This window comes from Haliaeetus leucocephalus, unplaced genomic scaffold, assembly GCF_000737465.1.
Source record: "Haliaeetus leucocephalus isolate CR32 unplaced genomic scaffold, Haliaeetus_leucocephalus-4.0 Scaffold195, whole genome shotgun sequence".
NCBI classification, from domain to species: Eukaryota; Metazoa; Chordata; class Aves; order Accipitriformes; family Accipitridae; genus Haliaeetus; species Haliaeetus leucocephalus.
Genome location: NW_010972631.1, coordinates 13,503,133 through 13,511,849, shown reverse-complemented (window position 1 = coordinate 13,511,849; position 8,717 = coordinate 13,503,133). Strand labels below are relative to the sequence as shown.

General features: G+C 44.7%; 1 protein-coding gene across 3 annotated transcripts in view; it reads left to right on the top strand.

Moving 5' to 3' along the window:
- Positions 1 to 8,534: 8,534 nt before the first annotated feature.
- ZNF451 (zinc finger protein 451) overlaps positions 8,535 to 8,717 on the top strand; it is a 43,751-nt gene continuing 43,568 nt past the window's right edge. For all 3 annotated transcript variants that reach the window (XM_010565808.1, XM_010565807.1, XM_010565809.1), the window contains exon 1: positions 8,535 to 8,625. The gene's annotated coding sequence lies outside the window, so the exon portion shown is untranslated. The remainder of the gene's footprint in view (positions 8,626 to 8,717) is intronic.

Genomic DNA, 8,717 nt, shown 5'->3' with positions numbered 1-8,717 from the left:
TGTATTCGATTTTCCTTTTGCATTAACTTACTGAATTCATACCATTACATTATCTATCTCCAAAATACACAGTTAAAATTTGACTAGGGCGTTTCTTGTGTGTTACATAATGAGGAGGGACAACTGGCCAGCTGCGCTGCCCAAGAGAGATGCTACTGAACTGCCAGGGAAATGCGCCATTGAAAGCGAGACAGAAATAAAGTACTTCAGAGCACTCCATCAAAATATCAGGAGAAAACCCCCATAACATTCCGTTGCCTCTCTTTTTAAACATTTAGAAAAATACCTAACTGCTTACATACGTCTAATAAATTATATGCTACAGCTATTTGGCAGTTACAGTTTAAACAATGCAAGTCGGTTTGTAAATTATACAATTTTAACTTTTTAAAAAAAGTTTCATTTATGGTAGGAAAAAATCAGTGAGATAAGAGATCCCTCATATAGTTTTACTTTTGAAAAAAAAAAAAGAAAGAAAAAATCAAATCCCCAGTGCTGCAATACCTCAGACTACCAAAAACGACTGGCAGATTTGCTAATGCTTTTGGCTGAACTGAAGCAGGCAGACTAACATGTTTTCATGGTATCTCAACTGTTACAACTGAGAACCCAAAGAGCAGCAAAGCCACCAACTTTAGGAAGATGGGCCGTGCTTGGTTCTTTGGAAGGAAATTGACTTTTTTTTCTTTTCTTTCTTTTTTTTTTTTTTTAAGAAGAGTGAAAAGTCTTGGCAGTAGAAGTTGTGATAAATTTATGTGTTTGTTAATCAAACCGGTTCTGTAAGCCTTGCACAATCTGTTCGTTTTTGCAAGGCAGTGTTAGCCTTTGCAAGCAGGTGCGGTTGGAAACTTTGTAACTGCAATGTCTTGCTAAGTGAACAAGATGTATTAGCTTTCAATGCCTAATAAGGAGGTATTTTAAAGTACCCATGCTCCAGATGACAAGAAACACAGAAGACTACAACCTTCATCCTACGACTCCCCCAGCAACAAGGTGTGCAATCGCAGAAGATACTAAACAAGCCCACGTGGGCCCGGACTCTGGAGTCTAACCTGGCAACAAAAAACTATAAAAAGGGGACTGTGAAAGGGGGGGGGGCGCGCGCTGTTGGTAGGGCGGAGACTCCCCGGCCGCCCAGCGCTGTTTTGCCTGTTTGCTGCTTGCTTCAATAAACTTTGATTGGATTATCCATGGGCTGGCGTACAATTTTTCGTCGCCGCTTACAATAGAAGTCATCAGCAACAAGCACATCATCTCTGAAGATCCACTCTGATGGGAAGTTCATAAAAATGCAAATTCTTCAGATGAGAAAGATTTCCATTTTGGAGAGTCTCTTTCCAACTGAAATCAAAATTACACACTGTAGGACAGTGGTCCCTGGTCCCTCAACTTCGCTTCCAGAGGGCTGGGGGTCTGAATCCATCCCCAGCAAAAAACACATGGGCTAACTGGGATATTCCTGCAGTTGCCAGGTTCTTCTTCATCATCTGCATAAAACCAAAGCGACGTGGCCTTCTGCTTACCTGCTCCACACAGACTCCATTGGATGCTGCAGCTGTCATCACTTCTGGCACCTAAGATACCAAGAGACAGAAAACTACCACTGCACTTGTGAGAAATCACTGGCTCCATGCTCCTCTTTGCTACTACCCAGCTCACCTCAAATGCCCATCCAAGTCCAAAGGCAGCCTGCAAGGCACCTGCAAAACCAAAGAGAAACGCTTAACCGAGCGGCCACGTGATTCTCTGCTCTTAGACACTAAACCAACTGACAACTGCCTCACCTCGGACTGCTCATTGGCATGCAGCTTCACCCTTCTGATGCTGCTTGCAGCACCTGCAAAAACCAAAGCAAAAAGACGCATGCTGAGATACTGTCCAAAACTACAGCCTGCCTGCACCGATTCCCATCTCCCGCACCTTTACTTTGGCCGCTCGCCTGTCTGGCCTCTGCCATTGACAGGTTGCCACCTTGAGGCCTGGGTACCACCTGTAAAACACAAACAACAAGGGATGCTTCTAACTTCACCAATAATACAACACCTGAAAAACAACTGCTGCTTCAGCCCACTAGTCATTGCTCACCTTGCCTGAGTCAGCTCCGGTGCCAATATCGCACTCTGCACCTTAAAAATAAAAAAAAAAACAAAATCTGTAAGTCAGTCGCACAGCCACTAGTCACATCTTTCCTCTGACACCACATGCCAACCCACCTTGTTAGGGCACTCCGCTCGCATCTCCTCTGTTGCCCTTTGGTGCAGAGCTCGTCCCTCTGCATCTGCAAAACCAACATTGAACAAGTCACCTGGATGTGGAGCAATAGCTGAACAAATTCAAAGGGTTTGCTTCCATTTAGGAATACCATCTAGATTCCCTGCCTGGCACAAGCTCACATTTTGCATTACCTGACCTGACTTTATCTGCAGGAATAAACAAAAAAAACCCTGCCAAAAAAAATTTCTAACCAAAACCCAGAAAATATGAAAAACCCAGAAAACTCAAAAAGACAGGACACTGTACCATGGAGCAACCGACACTGCCCAACAGATGAAGCTATAAGGATGAGAGGTCTGCTGCAAAAATGGCGCGAGACAAAGGATTGCTGACACGATGAGGTACTCGGGAAGGGATCTGAACAGAGTACGGATGTCCTCAGGGGACCAGGGACCGAACGGAGGCATCCGACATGGCGGAGGGGAAGGTAAGTGTGCTCTGGGGCACAATGAAAGCCTGAGGAAGAGTTGTCTCTGAATAAGAAAGAAACAAAGCCTGCTGCAGAACTCAAGGGTAGTGACAGAACACAAGGACGCTCGCAGGAAGCATCGTGACAGAAATAGAGGGGTGCTGAGGTGGCCAGAGACACAGAAGAAGGCTTGAGGGCACAAAGGTGCTCGGGAGGGGATTTGAACAGAGTACGGATGTCATGAGGGAGACACTGACCCACTGGAGGCAAGCGAGATGGAGGAGAGGAGAGAAAGACTGCTCCGAGGAAGAGGGATGACCTGAGATGTTCTGACAAACCGAGAGGGGTACAAATAACACTCCAGAGATAAGTGTGTCGAGGAGACCCTCTAAAGCCAGGGGATGAACTAAGAGAAAAGACAAAAAATAAAAGACACAAAGAAAACTTACAAAGCAACAGGGTATGTGACAAACAAGAAAGAATTAAAGAAGTAGGGATAGAGAGCTTGATAAAAGTAGACATAGAAAGAAAATCTAAAAAAAAAGGGTACAAGGCAGGAGGAAAAAATTAAAAAATAGGGATGGAAAACTAAATAAAAGCAGGCATTAAAAAATTTTAAAAGCCATGGAATTAAGAGAGGAAAAAAATTAAAAGATAGCAATAGCAAACAAAATAAATGGAGACACAGCAAGTACATCTTAAAAGCAAGGGGGTACATGACAGACAGGAAAGAAATAAAACATAGAGATAGGGAGCTTGGTAAAAGTAGACACAGAAACAAAGTTCAAAAATCCAAGGGATTAAGAGAGGAAAGCATGAAAAAATAGGGAAGGCAAACTAAATAAACAAAGACATAAAGAAAATTTAAAAAACAAGGGCACTAAGGAAATGCAAGAAATAATAAAAAATAAAGACAGCGAACTGGATAAAAGCAGACATAGATAATGTTTAAAGCAACAGGGATTAAGGAAATAAGGAAAAAATTACAAAAATTAAAAGCAAGGGCACTAAGGAAAGACAAGAACTAATTAAAAAATAAGGAGAGTGAATGCGATAAAAGTAGATAGAAAATTTTAAAAGCAATGGGGATTAAGGAAATAAGGAAAAAATTAAAAAATAGCAACAGCAAGCTAAAACGGAAACTTAGAAAGAAAATTTTAGATGTGATGGCACTAAGGAAACGCAAGAAATATTTAATAGAAAATACAGCGAAACGAACTGGGATAAATGTATCCAATTTAAAAAGTGATGGGGATTAGCGAAATAAACTGAACAAAACAAAAAGAAATGACGGAAAACTAAAATGGAGATGTAGAAAGAAATTTTAAGAAGTGATGGCACTAAGTAAAAACAAGAAAAATTGATTAAAAAATAAAGACAGCAAACAAAACTAGAAAACTATAAAAGCCAAGGGATTAAGAGAGAAAAGAGAGAAAAGAAGTAAAAAATACCAGCAGTGAACTAAAACACAGACATAGACAAGAAATTTTAAAGAGACAGCACCAAGGAAAGAGAAGAAATAATTAAAAAATAAAGACAGCGAATGGGATAAAAGCAGGCATAGAACAAAAATTTAAAAAGCAAGGGCACTAAGGAAAGAAAAGAAATTATTAACAGAAGACAGCTAATAAAGGATGTTGAAATATGTTTAAATTCTATAAAAGAAAATAATTAAGGCCACATAATGAATATGTGGAATTAGTTGCTAGAGAGCATTACTGAGTTTATAAAAAAGACAGTCTGCTCAGAAACAGCTTCCACATCCTATGTGATATCCAGACTTTGTCTGGAGGTTTGGACTTGGAGATCTTAGTTCATGAAGAGCAGACCATGAGTACCTCCTGCTCTCCTAGGTTTGTCTGCTCCTACCTGTGGCAATCTACTGCCTGTGTTTAAAAAAAATTGCTTACTCTTTTACTGAGTTAGACTGTGAATGTGCCTTGCAGGTGGCCCACCAGCCAAGAAGTCCAGCAGGCTGCATCTTTTCTCTTCTCTAAACTCTGCATAAGAACTTTCCTAAGCTGACCCAAACTGGGAAGCCTGTGCTTTCCCAGGAATTAGCTGAAATACATGAATTTTGGAATTCAGAGCTTTGTTAGCATATTGGAAATGATGACATGACTGCATGGCAATTCCCTTACTATTTCTTTTCCTTAACTGTATTGTTTAAATAGGAGGAGGATGTTTGGACGGGATGTTTGCAAGAGTAAACATTTGCATGAATTACTGCTGACAAATTCATATTCAAATGAGTGTCAGTTTCATAGGGTATCAGAGTTTGGAAAAATAATGCCTCCTTGCTGTTCTAGTAACTTGTTCCTGTTGCACCTCATCCATTCTCAAGAACCAAAAGTAATTAAGTGCAAATGCAAGCTACAAACAGAATAGCTGCTATCAATGTTCTATTAGCAAATTCAGGTTATAAACGCAAAATATGAAAGTTTAGGCAGCAACAATGACTTCAATTTTCCAAGTGGTAGTCAGGTTTCCATTATTTTAATAACAAAATAAAACTGCTCAAATCACTGTTGTTTATACAGTCCAACAATAGTGATTAAGTTGTACAAATTATTTAACTAGTATGTTTTAATTAGCATTCAAACAGTAGAAGACAAAAACCCAAGAATCACATCTTACAGAAGGGGATAATTATGAGTTTACGCATCAAATCCAGGAAATACATGGAAAAAGTATTTCAGCTGTTGTGTGATTTTTATTTTTTTTTCCTTTCAGCATCTCAATATGTCTACCTTCTATCATAAAGCTGTTTTTTTCATTCATATATGGAAGGAAGCTTAAAACTAACATTAGTAATAGTAACTCTGTTTACAGGAAAAATAAGTGCACTAAATTAATGCTCACATTAAATACCACATGATATGTTATTGCTGATAAATGTCTGTTCACAAAGCTCCCATAACATCAAACTTCAACATGCAACCCTGAATCCTTTCTCTCCTGTGTATTTGATAAGCACATACCAGTGAAGTGCTTTGTTTGCATACTAGCAGCTCTTTTATATAGATGCACAACTCAAAGGTGATGTTTACACTGTTCAGCTTATTCAAAGCCAATGCATTGAGTAACAATGATTCATACCAACTTTTACTTTGGGTGGCTCAAAGCAACTATATGATGAAGCAAAAGAGCAGTAGCAGATAAATAGCAAGAATCATGGGCATGGGGGCCCAAATGATGTTCCCTCAATCCTGCCAGTGTGGGGAAATGAGGAGAAGGGTACTAACAGGACAAGTCAATAACTGGTTGCAAAGCTGGTGTTGGTGACAAGGTTTTAAGTTGTATGGCCATGGGACCCTGCTTGCAGATCACCGTCTGCTTGAGAGAGATAAGTTCCACCTCACTAAGCAGGGCAAAGCTATTTTTGCCAGTAGGATGGCTGACTGCATAAGGAGGGCTTTAAACTAAGAATGGAGAGGGAGAGAGTAACCAGCAGCCCTGTGAGGGAGTGATAGACATGGTCGAAGAGCAAAGGGCATGGGGTGATGTGACAGGAATGGAACACAAAATCAACAAGATGGGGCTTAAGCGGGGTCACCTCCAGCACTTGCATGTAAAGCAAGGAAATGCCTACAAGGCACCATGATGGAGAAATCCCCCCCCAATCCCTTCCTAGGCAGTCAACATGCTGGGGTGCCTCTCTAAAGTGCCTGTATACTAATGCATGCAGTATGGGGAACAAACATTATAAGTTAGTCTGTGTGCAGTTGCAGGGCTATGATCTTGTTCGGACGTGGTGGGATGGCACCCATGACTGGAGCATTTCAATGAAGGGAGACCGGCCCTTTAGGAAGGACAGGCTAGGAAAACAAGAAGGGCAAGTTGCCCTTTATGTGAACGAGCAGTTGGAGTGCACGGAGCTCTGCCTGGGGATGGATGAGGAACTGAATGAGAGTTTATGGGGGAGGATTAAAGAGAGGACAAGTGAAAGTGACATTATAGTGCGTGTCTGCTATAGGCTGCCTGACCAGGAAGAACAAGCAGATGAGGTAGACAGATAGGAGCAGCCTCACATTTGCAAGCCCTGCTCCTCATAGGGGACTTCAACCACCCAGATATTTGCTGGAGGGACAACACAGCAGGGCATAAGCAATCTAGGAGGTTCCTGGTGTGCACTGAAAACTTCCTCTTCCAAGTCACGAAGGAGCCGGCAAGGAGCAATGAAGAGCAGTGCTCTGCTGGACCTCATACCAATGACAGGCTTGTTGGGAGTGTGAAGCCCGAAGGCAGCCTTGGCTGCAGTGACCACGAGATGCTGGAGCTCAGGATCCTGAGGGAAGAGAAGAGTGTAAACAACAGGCTCACAGCCCTGGACTTCATAAGAGTGAACTTTGGCCTCTTCAAAGATCTGCTTGGAAGAGTCCCATGGAATAAGGCCCTGGAGGGAAGAGGGACCCAAGAAAGCTGGCTAATATGCAAGGATCACCTCCTCCAAGCTCAAGGGCAGTTCATCCCAGTGAACAGGAAGTCAGGCAAAAATGCCAAAAAATGTGTAGATGAACAAGGAGCTCCTGGTCAAGCTCACACACATAAAGGAAGCATACAAAGGGTGGAAGCGAGGATGGGTAATGTGGCAGGAATACAGAAACCCTGTTAAGCATATAGGGATGAAGTTAGGAAAGTTGAAGCCCCGCTGGAATTGGATCTAGCCGGGGATTGCAAAGACAACAAGAATGGCTTCTGTAAGTACAGAGGTGACAAAAAGAAGACTAGGGAAAATGTGGGCCCACTGTTAAATGAGACGGGTGGCCTGGTGACACAGGTGAGTTCCTGAATGCCTTCTTTGCCTCAGTCTTTACTAGCAAGACTGGCCTTCAGGACTCCCAGAGACCATGGGGAAAGGCTGGAGTGAGTAAGATGTACTCTTGGTGGAGGAGGATCAGGTCAGGGGATACTTGAGCAAACTGGACATACACAAGTCCATGGACCCTATGCATGGGATGCACCCATGAGTGCTGAGGGAGCTGGCAGATACCATTGCGAGGCCACTCTCAAAAATCTTTGACTGATCATGGTTGACTAGGAGAGGCGCCGCAGGTCTGGAGGAAAGCAAACATCACCTCCATCTTCAAGAAGAGCAAGAAGGAAGACGCATGGAACTACAGGCCGGTCAGCCTCACCCTGATCCCTGGGATAGTGATGGGGCAGCTAGTCCTGGAAACCATTTCCAGGCAGTTCAGTGAGAAGAAAATAATCAGGAGTCATCCGTACAGCATTACCAAGGGGAAGTCATGCTTGACCACCTTGACAAACTTATATGATAAAGTGACTGGCCTGGTAGATGAGGGGAGAGCAACGGGCATTGTCTATCTGGACTTCACTGAGGCCCTTGGCACCGTCTTCCACAAGATTCTCACACCCAAGCTGTTGATGTCTGGGACAGATAGGCAGACGGTGAGGTGGACTGAAAACTGGCAGGCTGAAAACGCACAGCGACGCGGGGGCAGCTCCCGGCCGCCCCGCCGCCTCTGCACGGCGCTAAGGCCTCGGCCCGCGCGCCCGCCTCTGGGAGAGGCGATTTCCCCCCCCTCCCCCTCACCTGTCAGCCCCCATGGCCGCCACCCTCCTCCTCCCCCGGAAGCGGCGTGTGGGTTTTCCGCCTTTGAGCAGGAACTCTACGCAACCCAACTGAAGGCGGAAGTGGTGAGGCAGGACGTTATTAAGGGAAAGAGCCCCGAAACGCCGCTGCGAGGGGTGGCGGGCTGCGCCATGGCGTTGTCGCCCTAGCGCCCGCACCTGCCATGGGGAAGAGGAGGGGGAGGAGGGGGAGCGAGGCGAAGCAGGCAGCAACTACAAATCCCGGCAAGCCGCGCCGCGCTCCCGCCCCCCCCCTTCCCTCCCCGCCGCCCCCGGCTTGAAGAGGAAGCGGAGGTGCGCTGGGTCGGGGCGTTGGTGTGCCCTCGGGTGCTGGCGGCGGCGGCGCGGTGAGCGGGGCCGGGGCGTTGCGAGGGGCGCGGAGCCGTCGCTTAGCAACCCGACCCCCGCGGGGCGGCCGGGCGGGGAGCGGGCGCCCGGC